Here is a 12,159-nt window from a genome sequence, read left to right on the forward strand (position 1 = left end):
TTTAATGGATTCTCTTTGTATTTGTATAAATACAGCAAGTATACGGTAGTATCCATTACTTAGGTATCCAGTACATGTATAAACAATGTATTCTGAGAGAATCCATTATTTGATTATCCAGTACGAATATGCACAATGTATTCTGAGAGAATCCATTGCTCGCGTATCCAGTACCAGTATACACAATGTATTCCGAGAGAATCCATTATTTGATTATCCAGTACGAATATACACAATGTATTCCGAGAGAATCCATTGCTTGTGTATCCAGCACCTGTATACACAATGTATTCCGATATAATCCATTGCTTGTGTATCCAGTACCAGTATACACAATGTATTCTGAGAGAATCCATTGTTTGTGTATCCAGTATCAGTATACACAATGTATTCCGAGAGAATCCATTGCTTGGGTATCCAGTACCTGTATACACAATGTGTTCTGAGAGTATCTATTGTTTGGGTATCCAGTACTTGTATACACAATGTATTCTGAGAGAATCCATTGCTTGGGCATCCAGTACCTGTATACACAATGTATTCTGAGAGTATCTATCGTTTGGCTATCCAAAACGTGACACCTAGTGTATTCGGTGCATTCCATTGATTGTATTTTTTACTACTTGAATACAAAATGTTGTTGGAGAGAATGCAGTGCTTTGGTTCCCATTATAAGTTTTTTTTTTAAGTTTTCTTTGTTGTAGATTTACTATATAGTCGCAACTGTTCAATGTGTACATACGCAATTCATGTTTGAATGGATTGGGGAAAATAAATAGTGACATTCATTTAAACGTTACACTTAATGTATGCACTAAACGTACATAGTAAAGGTTGTACACTTCCACACCCTACACCATACAAACTATAAGCTTACTCAGTGTTACGAAACAATGAAAAAATCAGATTAAAAACAAGTATTGTTTTATCCAAGAGACTTGCCCCACAGTACATCCAGTTCGGTAAAATTAAGATGTTGATACCTAGTGATATCGCGCCGTTTTATTCATGGAATTGGTATAACAAAATATATACAGGTGCAGTCAACGGAGCTGTTCGTGAAAATATGTGTTTCGCTAAAGATTTTTAGCGGGCAGGCAAAATAAAACATCTTCAGTGGGAGGGCATTAAAAATAGGGTTTCTCGGAGGGGAATTCCAGTTGGAGAAGATTTTTATTCAGAGGGCAGGCAAATTCCATTTTTAGATTGAGCGGGTAAGGGCAAAATGCAGAATTTTCCGCGGGCATCAACAACCAAATTGCCAAAGGGGAAGAATGTTTAGACTGGCCAAAGGGGAGTAGTCCAATGGCGTAAACATGATAATATCCGCCGGAGGCAGACTGTGCCGTTCCATTTGTGGCACTTAGCACGTGATCAATTTGGCTGAACGCCACCACCGATGACAATCTGCGCAAACAATGCCTGTATTTTGCAGTCCAGTGCACGTTAGTTGTTTACGTTGCTTGTAGCGGAGCCGATTTACATGTATATATACAAATAGTACTTTCAATCATGTCTTACTACTCAATGATATATTTACACTCAATTTATATTCACATTCATTGATTTTTATCAAACATTGGTAGTAATATCAATGTGTAACAACTACGGACAACCTGAGGGTGTACACTTTGTACCGGGTGCGGTCAGAACTATGAGCTGGTATATACTGTTAAAAATGCGCTGAAAACACAAATTTAATGAGTTAATGTAGTATATTCACTGATTACTCGAACTGTGTCGCATTTGAACTTGGTCTTAATGAAGAGTGTTGTTGGTGAAATGGGTCATGGCATTTTGTCATCTTATGGAAAATATAGGTATTATATTACCATTAAATTCGCCTGCTATAAAATAAAAACGTTAAATTTAATTCACATGGGTTTATGGATTGGAGCTGGTGACCAAACGAGACTTTAACTTCTTCTCTGGGAAATGATAGGGAGGGCAGTGGGTAGCAAAATTGAGTGGGGAGAAGGCAGCAAGGAACAAAAACGGTGTGGCCAGAGGGAAGTGGGAGCGAAAAACAGTGGGAGAGCAATTTAATTTGGTTGAGAAGGAGGGGAGTTGCGAACAGATTGACCTCTCTCCTCCAAATTAAATTAAGCCTTAATAATGTTCATAACTTAGGTTACTGTTGATCAAACATAAATACCAAACATTTTTGCAAATTTAGGCCTAACTTTTTTTATTCCTTGTTTCTCGAGTTTTTATAAGGCAATTTTTTTGAGGAGAGCAAAAAAAAATAATTCTTTTTTTCCATTAGATTCTCAAAGTGTGATTCTCAAAGAATTGTAAGTGAGATCATTGATCGGAGAGAAGAAATGAAATACAATTTTATTCCATGTATAACCTTGTTTCTCATCTGCGCATATCATGATACTCCAACAAAAATGCCACTTGGATTTGTTATGCGGCGGGCGGTAAAATAATGAAGATAAAAATAATATTTTTTTAGCATTTTTTTGGGGTCCTACTACTTAACGCGCGAACACGCGAGGGAGTGTCTGGGCACGCGCGGAAGCGAACAGGGGGGAATACCTAACGCGCGGGGCAGCGGCTGTATAATACTTGTACTGTATAATATTCGTTTATGCTCAAAATTTGAACCAGAATGGCGAATTCGAGCAGCTATCCACACTTTTTATGATCGACGCCCAGGCATTCCGGCGAGTCGAGTCCGCCATGTTGTTTACTAATTTTGGTTAGCGTTTAACAATAGAACAATACCATTCGATCCATGGGGGTGACAGTTCTACGAATGTGCCGACATTGTCGAAGGACAAGGACAGGACAAGTTTGTGCAAGTGTGGCGAGAATCCTGTAATTACGCGGAAATTATTTACCTCATGTAAAAAAAGCATCGTTTCTGTTGTGCTGTATCGCATCATGGATCTAGGTAGTCCTGCGTACAGTCTATGGAGGTACGCAGGGCTGTGGTGGGGTCGTCTATCAACCAAACGCGCCCCCGTACACACAGCACTGCATGCAGGGCTAGCATCCAAAAGCTTCGTGGTTGTGTAGTCAAAATAATGTTACAATGTGAAAACAGACAACCGCTCAGCCATAATACGTATCGAGACAAAACATAATTTGTCGATAATCGAGTGTTGCCAGGAAAATTGAGATTGTCGCAAAATGTAGCAAATCGTTTCCAAAACAGTGCCGCTAAGAAAGTCTCGCTATATTGCAACGTTCAGTGAGACTTGAATCTTGTTTGCGCCCACTGTAAAACATGTATAGTAAACAAACCGCCCTTTTATAAAATATTTTTATTAAAAATAAGTACAAGTAAACGAAAAAAACGAAAATTAAAACACGCATAACATAAAATAGTTTTATTCAAAATTAGTCTTGTATATGCTACTGAAGAACAAGTCAACTAAAACGAAAATTAAAACATGTATAGTAAATAGACAGACACCCGCCCTTGTGGAAAATATTTTTATTCAAAATTATTCAAAGTACAAGTCAACTAAAACGAAAATTAAAACATGTATAGTAAATAGACAGACACCCGACCTTGTGGAAAATATTTTTATTCAAAATTATTCAAAGTACAAGTCAACTAAAACGAAAATTAAAACATGTATAGTAAATAGACAGACACCCGCCCTTGTGGAAAATATTTTTATTCAAAATTATTCAAAGTACAAGTCAACTAAAACGAAAATTAAAACATGTATAGTAAATAGACAGACACCCGACCTTGTGGAAAATATTTTTATTCAAAATTATTCAAAGTACAAGTCAACTAAAACGAAAATTAAAACATGTATAGTAAATAGACAGACACCCGCCCTTGTGGAAAATATTTTTATTCAAAATTATTCAAAGTACAAGTCAACTAAAACGAAAATTAAAACATGTATAGTAAATAGACAGACACCCGACCTTGTGGAAAATATTTTTATTCAAAATTATTCAAAGTACAAGTCAACTAAAACGAAAATTAAAACATGTATAGTAAATAGACAGACACCCGCCCTTGTGGAAAATATTTTTATTCAAAATTATTCAAAGTACAAGTCAACTAAAACGAAAATTAAAACATGTATAGTAAATAGACAGACACCCGACCTTGTGGAAAATATTTTTATTCAAAATTATTCAAAGTACAAGTCAACTAAAACGAAAATTAAAACATGTATAGTAAATAGACAGACACCCGCCCTTGTGGAAAATATTTTTATTCAAAATTATTCAAAGTACAAGTCAACTAAAACGAAAATTAAAACATGTATAGTAAATAGACAGACACCCGACCTTGTGGAAAATATTTTTATTCAAAATTATTCAAAGTACAAGTCAACTAAAACGAAAATTAAAACATGTATAGTAAATAGACAGACACCCGACCTTGTGGAAAATATTTTTATTCAAAATTATTCAAAGTACAAGTCAACTAAAACGAAAATTAAAACATGTATAGTAAATAGACAGACACCCGACCTTGTGGAAAATATTTTTATTCAAAATTATTCAAAGTACAAGTCAACTAAAACGAAAATTAAAACATGTATAGTAAATAGACAGACACCCGACCTTGTGGAAAATATTTTTATTCAAAATTATTCAAAGTACAAGTCAACTAAAACGAAAATTAAAACATGTATAGTAAATAGACAGACACCCGACCTTGTGGAAAATATTTTTATTCAAAATTATTCAAAGTACAAGTCAACTAAAACGAAAATTAAAACATGTATAATAAATAGACAGACACCCGCCCTTGTGAAAAATATTTTTATTCAAAATTATTCAAAGTACAAGTCAACTAAAACGAAAATTAAAACATGTATAGTAAATAGACAGACACAGGATACGACAGCAAAAAAATTATATTCTACGTCGACGTTTTGATTATAAACAAAATAAATCCTGGCTAACGAAATTGACAATGCTATGATAAATGTGTTTTTCGTTGTCCCTATAATGCAGTATCAGAACTCCAAGTTAAAATATTAACGGGGAAGTACAATTGCGCATGCCTTCCATTAGTTCCAATGAACGGCATTATCACGTCGGTATGTTCAATGGTCCACACTGAATACAAGGGCATAACACTTATAGTTTTGAAAAAAATACATTAACACGTCGGCAAGTTCAATCGTCCACACCTAAGACAATGGCATAACTCTGTAATAGTTCTGAAAAGAAGGCGTTATCATGTCGGCAAGTTAAATTGTTCAAACCACAGTCCCTCTATCATGATATCATGATCATGATCGAACTAAAAGCAACGTCATACACTGATTTAAAAAAAAAAAAAAAAAAAAAAACGCCAATAGCACACGGGTTTGGAAAAGATCGATCACGGGGCGTGTATACAGAAAACTACTGGTATGTAGCTCGCCAACTGGGCTTGGGATCTCTCCATCGCGTCAAGTGGTCATTCATTCGCAAACGTGAATTCGTACAGCGGGCGATGAACTGAACTTGGCCTTTCGATGTGTCGCTTCCAAGGCGTTGTGATACTCTCTTATTACTACCTATATTTAATAAAAGTGGGAACGTCATTCAGTTTCAGTTTCATTGTTAACGGCAGGTTACACTAGCGCACCGGAAGCGTGTGTGCGAATAGAGGTCATAGCCGTCGCATCGCGATTTTATAGTAGCTCATCACATACCGGACTCACATGAAGGCGCGACAATGTCATATAAATCATTATCGGATAATTATCGTCTAATAAAATCTAATGAAATTCTGGCAGAGATGTCTAACTTAGACATTTTTAGACGATATTATCGATAATATCGGAGAAAACGAACTGCCCCAATAGTTGCCCAGACAGACCTGTCTAACTTGGACATTATTAGACATTGTTAGACGATATTATCGATAATATCGGAGAAAAAACGAGCTGTCCCAATAGTTACCCAGGCAGACCAGTCTAACTTAGACATTTTTAGACATTGTTAGACGATATTATCGATAATATCGGAGAAAAACGAACTCTCCCGAGAGTTGCCCAGACAGACCTGTCTAACTTAGACATTTTTAGTTATTGTTGTCCAGACAGACCTGTCTAACTTTTTCTCCGATATTATCGTCTAATAAAGTCTAAGTTAGACAACCATGTGCGGGCAGCTATTGGGTAAGATAGTTTTTATCCGATATTATCGATAATATCGAAATTATCGTCTAAGAATGTCTAAGTTAGACACCCATACCCACCGGGAACCTTGTCATATTACATTTTATCGGTAATGTGACATGCGAGACGTATTTGCTAACTTGCGTATTTGCGATTTTGCTAACTTGTTTCCAGCGTTTCGGTGTTTTTGGTGGGAAATGCTTTAAAGCCGAAAGGAAGGAAGACAACTCTACGGCCGTTACGTAAAAACCCAACATACTCGTGTAAGAATTAACTATACTTTATTCCGCATTACGAATAAATAGCCATGGAAATATTTTCCTATGTTCATAGAGACAATAGTAGCATTAACACATTTTACATTTTATCTATCTATTAAAGTACGTAAATAAACTTTTTATTTATACTCTACGCGGCAAGTCGTGAACTAAATTGCACTATTAAACTTGTTTGTCCAGTTTTCACTGAGACAATAGTAGCACTAACACATTTTACATTTTATCTATCTATTGAAGTACGTAAATAAACATTTAGTTTATACTATACGTGGCATTGTTATGTACTTCTGTTAAGTCCGCCACTAACGCAATCCGATCGTTCTTGAGTAAATATATTTCGTTACGCTGTCAGTTGTCAAGGATTACTTGTTTATACTTAGAAAGATAAAGTATTTGTTGAGGTTTATAATTAGTTAATTCTGTAATTTATATTCAAATTAACTGAACGTGGGAAAGGTAAAATTAAGTCATTCCCTTCGAATGTTTTCAACGTTCAACGTAATGCTTGGACGCATTTTGTTTTAATTATAATCAGTTGACGAACGTTTCGGCTATACTAATACGGGGAATATAATTTTCAGACTAAAAAAAATCCTGGATGATTATAATAAAACATTTATTTCTCGACAAATCGCTGTCCGGGTAAATTACTTTTTTTAGTAGTTTATGCCACTATAAACACATTTTTAGACATTGTTAGACGATATTATCGATAATATCGGAGAAAAACGAACTGTCCCAATAATTGCAAAGACAGACCTGTCTAACTTAGACATTTTTAGACATTTTTAGACGATATTATCGATAATATCGGAGAAAAACGAACTGTACCCATAGTTGTCCAGACAGACCTGTCTAACTTAGACATTTTTAGACGATATTATCGATAATATTGAAGAAAAACGAACTGTCTCAATAGTTGTCCGGACAGACCTGTCTAACTTAGACATTTTTAGACTTTTTTAGACGATATTATCGATAATATCGGAGATAAAAGAACTGTCCCAATAGTTGTCCAGACAGACCTGTCTAACTTAGACATTTTTAGACGATATTATCGATAATATTGAAGAAAAACGAACTATCCCAATAGTTGTCCGGACAGACCTGTCTAACTTAGACATTTTTAGACTTTTTTAGACGATATTATCGATAATATCGGAGATAAAAGAACTGTCCCAATAGTTGTCCAGACAGACCTGTCTAACTTAGACATTTTTAGACTTTTTTAGACATTGTTAGACGATATTATCGATAATATCGGAGAAAAACGAACTGTACCCATAGTTGTCCAGACAGACCTGTCTAACTTAGACATTTTTAGACGTTTTTTTAGACATTTTTAGACGATATTATCGATAATATCGGAGAAAAACGAACTATCCCAATAGTTGTCCAGACAGACCTGTCTAACTTAGACATTTTTAGACGATATTATCGATAATATTGAAGAAAAACGAACTGTCTCAATAGTTGTCCGGACAGACCTGTCTAACTTAGACATTTTTAGACTTTTTTAGACGATATTATCGATAATTTCGGAGATAAAAGAACTGTCCCAATAGTTGTCCAGACAGACCTGTCTAACTTAGACATTTTTTAGACGATATTATCGATAATATTGAAGAAAAACGAACTATCCCAATAGTTGTCCGGACAGACCTGTCTAACTTAGACATTTTTAGACTTTTTTAGACGATATTATCGATAATATCGGAGATAAAAGAACTGTCCCAATAGTTGTCCAGACAGACCTGTCTAACTTAGACATTTTTAGACTTTTTTAGACATTGTTAGACGATATTATCGATAATATCGGAGAAAAACGAACTGTACCCATAGTTGTCCAGACAGACCTGTCTAACTTAGACATTTTTAGACGTTTTTTAGACATTTTTAGACGATATTATCGATAATATCGGAGAAAAACGAACTATCCCAATAGTTGTCCAGACAGACCTGTCTAACTTAGACATTTTTAGACGATATTATCGATAATATTGAAGAAAAACGAACTGTCTCAATAGTTGTCCGGACAGACCTGTCTAACTTAGACATTTTTAGACTTTTTTAGACGATATTATCGATAATATCGGAGATAAAAGAACTGTCCCAATAGTTGTCCAGACAGACCTGTCTAACTTAGACATTTTTAGACGATATTATCGATAATATTGAAGAAAAACGAACTATCCCAATAGTTGTCCGGACAGACCTGTCTAACTTAGACATTTTTAGACTTTTTTAGACATTTTTAGACATTTTTAGACATTTTTAGACGATAATATCGGATAACGTTAAAAAGTGAAATGTCGCGCCTTCCTCATGATTTATTCAAGACCTTTTGTTACCTGTTACAGCTCCAAACAGAAACAACAAATGCTTTGTCTCTAGATGCAACTCGCCCTGGTTATGTAAATGTTTTCCCTTACCATCAGGCTCCAAGCCGGAACAAATGACAACATTTTTTCTGAATTACACAAGTTTATCATATTTGGTATGTCATGTTTATTTGAAAAAAAAAACGTGCCTTGCTTGGGTTGAACGACGATTACTAAAAAATAGTGACCGTGGTTGAACTGAATTAGGGACAATGTACGTTCCCCCCTTTGTTGTAGTTGTACAATAGAGTGTCAATCACATGTGTCACGGCGTCAACACTTCGAAATATGTGGACGAAACGTAATATACCGTACGCTATATTGTGCACGAGATTGACCACAGTACTGTGGATTGACCAAACTCTGTGCTTTCGACAAGAGGTATAAACCAGGTTTACCGTAAACTGCGTGTACAATAAGAAATTTACCGCATGCTGTAAGAGTGGGGACAGGGGGTGGGTGACTGGTACAGGATGCAGTAAATAAAAAAAGCATCTTAAGTTTTTACAGGAGGTTACCATTTACAGTAAAAAAATCGATTTTTACACTTAAAGATATATTTGATATTTTGTAAATATCTATATTGGAAGCTTAATGTGGAAAATGCTTTAGACACTTACAAAATATACGATCTTTGTACAAATCATGGATGAATAAAACGGTTGATTACATTTTAAATCTTGTCCATGGCTACGAATATACGTTTTTTATTTGTTTGAATTACATTACAAAGTATAAAAACATTGGACCACAGCCTACGAAAATATCCCCTCTTTACCGTGTACGGACACGAGATTTACCGAACTCTGTACCGTTCACGATATTTGCCGTATACAAACTTGCACTGCAACAGGAAACACAGGGACGTTACGATATTCTTAGGATACCGATTTCATTGCACGTGTACGTAGCATTGTGAGAAAACAACATGAAGTGAATAATTTCTGCGTAACAGACGTCTTACATGGTCATTTTTTAATAAATCTTACTAAACAGTACTACGGGAGTCTCGCCACACTTCCACAAACTTGTCCTGTCATTGTCTTTCGACAATGTCGGCACATTCGCAGGACTGTCACCCCCATGGATCGAATGGTATTGTTCTATTGTTAAACGCTAACCAAAATTAGTAAACAACATGGCGGACTCGACTCGCTGGAATGCCCGGGCTATTATAAAAAGTGTGGATAGCTGCTCGAATTCGCCATTACAACAAAATAAGATCAAAACTTTACATTGTAGCTAATAAATGTATATCAAATTTTGACAAATTTAGTAATGAAAATAAATTCATATCATACTAAGTAACGAGAAAATGTCCATTCCTTTAGCGCAATATTTAAAAAACTGTTTTAATACAAGACAGCAGCACCTACATAAACTAAGCCAATAACACATTCCTTGTATACAAATTTATCTTTCTTTTTTTTAATGCTTTTTTGTTCCCTTACTTTTTATGTAGTTATTTTTCTTTTACTAATATTTGATTTGCAACCCTTTTCATCCCCTCCGGGGATGTTGTGTGTTAATAAATAAATAAATAAACTCTGTTTCAAATTTTGAGCATAAACGAATATTACCAGAGGTACATTACTTTGGGTTTGCAACGCACATAGTACTGTATGGTGACATCATGTCAAGATCCCATTCAAGTCTCATCTCGTAGTTAGCGAGACTGATGCTGCTACCTTCTGACATGACATAGGCGGTTTGTAATAAAACAATAAAACACGTATTACCACATTCATGGTGAAAAAATGTAATACATCGAAAATATACAGAAAATATAGTTATCGTAATCCGTCATATCGTGAGCAGCTATTTTGATCCACCTGGACATCCCAGTATCCTAGTTACCTCGGGCATGCGCATTCGCATTTTTCTGAGTTGGAACGCTTATGCGAGCGCGAGATTGTAACGGGATCTTGGTATCATGTCACCGTAGTTGCAAACCCCAAGTAATGTGCCTCTGATATTACACAGTACAAGGATTGCTGCCGCTACCCCGCGCGTTAGGTATTCCCCCTGTTTGCTTCCGCGCGTGCCCGGACACTCCCTCGCGTGTCCGCGCGTTAAGTAGTAGGACCGTTTTTGCGCTTACAAGTTGGCGGGCGCGAGAAATTACGCTGAAATAAAATTTTATTTTTATTTCATTTTCGGCTCCTGTTCATTCAGTAGGTTCGCAAAACAAGGGATAATAAAAGTCTGGCCTTACTCTATAGTGTAGTGTCAAAGCTGGGCAGTGATCTACAAACGTCAGATTGGCAAGCAATCTCTTGCCCGGTGTCAAAGTTGTACTGTGATTTAGCCATTATATCAGAGATGACTTTTTGTTCATTTCTGTTTTGCACAGATTTTTCCATAATCTGAAAAACCGGCAACATGATAAATACATGGTGCCATGAATACATTATTGTGATTGGACGATAATCTGTTTTAATTTATGCAAGTCATGGTTAAATAGAGTATAATGCACCATAATCCATTGATTGTGGTTTCAAAGTTATTGCCCAGAATATAAATACCAAGGAAAAAGGAATTTAATTATATTTTATTTATAGCTGGCGAAGTAAAAGGCTGAACATTGTGTTACATCATACAGATAAAAGTAACTTTACCTCAAATAAAGGCAGCGAAACCATTGTAATATTCTGCTGTCTACTCTAGCTCCCTCGAGCGAACATCACTGACCATTACATTGTACTTCAGATGCGTCAAGAACGAGCTGTTTAAGTTTAATTTTGTTTATCGGATCTTAATCGTTTTATAGTTGTTTTCCATTGCTTAAAAAACTATGGGAAAATAATATTGTAGCAATATTCCCCACCAAAGTCGAGTATACCACTCTTCATTGCAAAATTCACTGTATATATGCCGATGTGTGTGTCAGTAAATATACTTGTACCCTGGCTACTGAAGCAGGTGATTTCAGGGTATTCAGCTGTCATTCAAATACACGATTCTCTGTGCTCGTTCGCTTAACAGGCAAAATCAGGAGTTTTTTAATGAAAATAAAATTCAGGACTTTTCAATGTTTTTAGTGTAATTGTGAAACCCGTGTTTGGAACTCTCAACAGTTTTACTGCCGACTAAAATGCAATAATTACCACTATATACACCGAAGTGTTGATGCATATTTCCTTCTCTTTCTCTGTAATTGTAAAATTGCTGATGATACTAATTGAACTACCAACTATCACTTGACAAGTTTAACAAAATAAGCAGTTTTTAGTGACTGTGAACGTCAGTACTAAATAACTATTTACAATCATTATAAATATTTATAGTTCACTTGCACGATTTTTTTCTGTGATTCTGCTCATGACATTCATAATTGATTTCTAGCCAACTTGAATCAGATGCATGTACAAATATGTTACATGGTGTATGTGTGAAGTTTGA

Source organism: Saccoglossus kowalevskii, unplaced genomic scaffold (genome assembly GCF_978046115.1).
Source record: "Saccoglossus kowalevskii unplaced genomic scaffold, keSacKowa6.1 SCAFFOLD_42, whole genome shotgun sequence".
NCBI classification, from domain to species: Eukaryota; Metazoa; Hemichordata; class Enteropneusta; family Harrimaniidae; genus Saccoglossus; species Saccoglossus kowalevskii.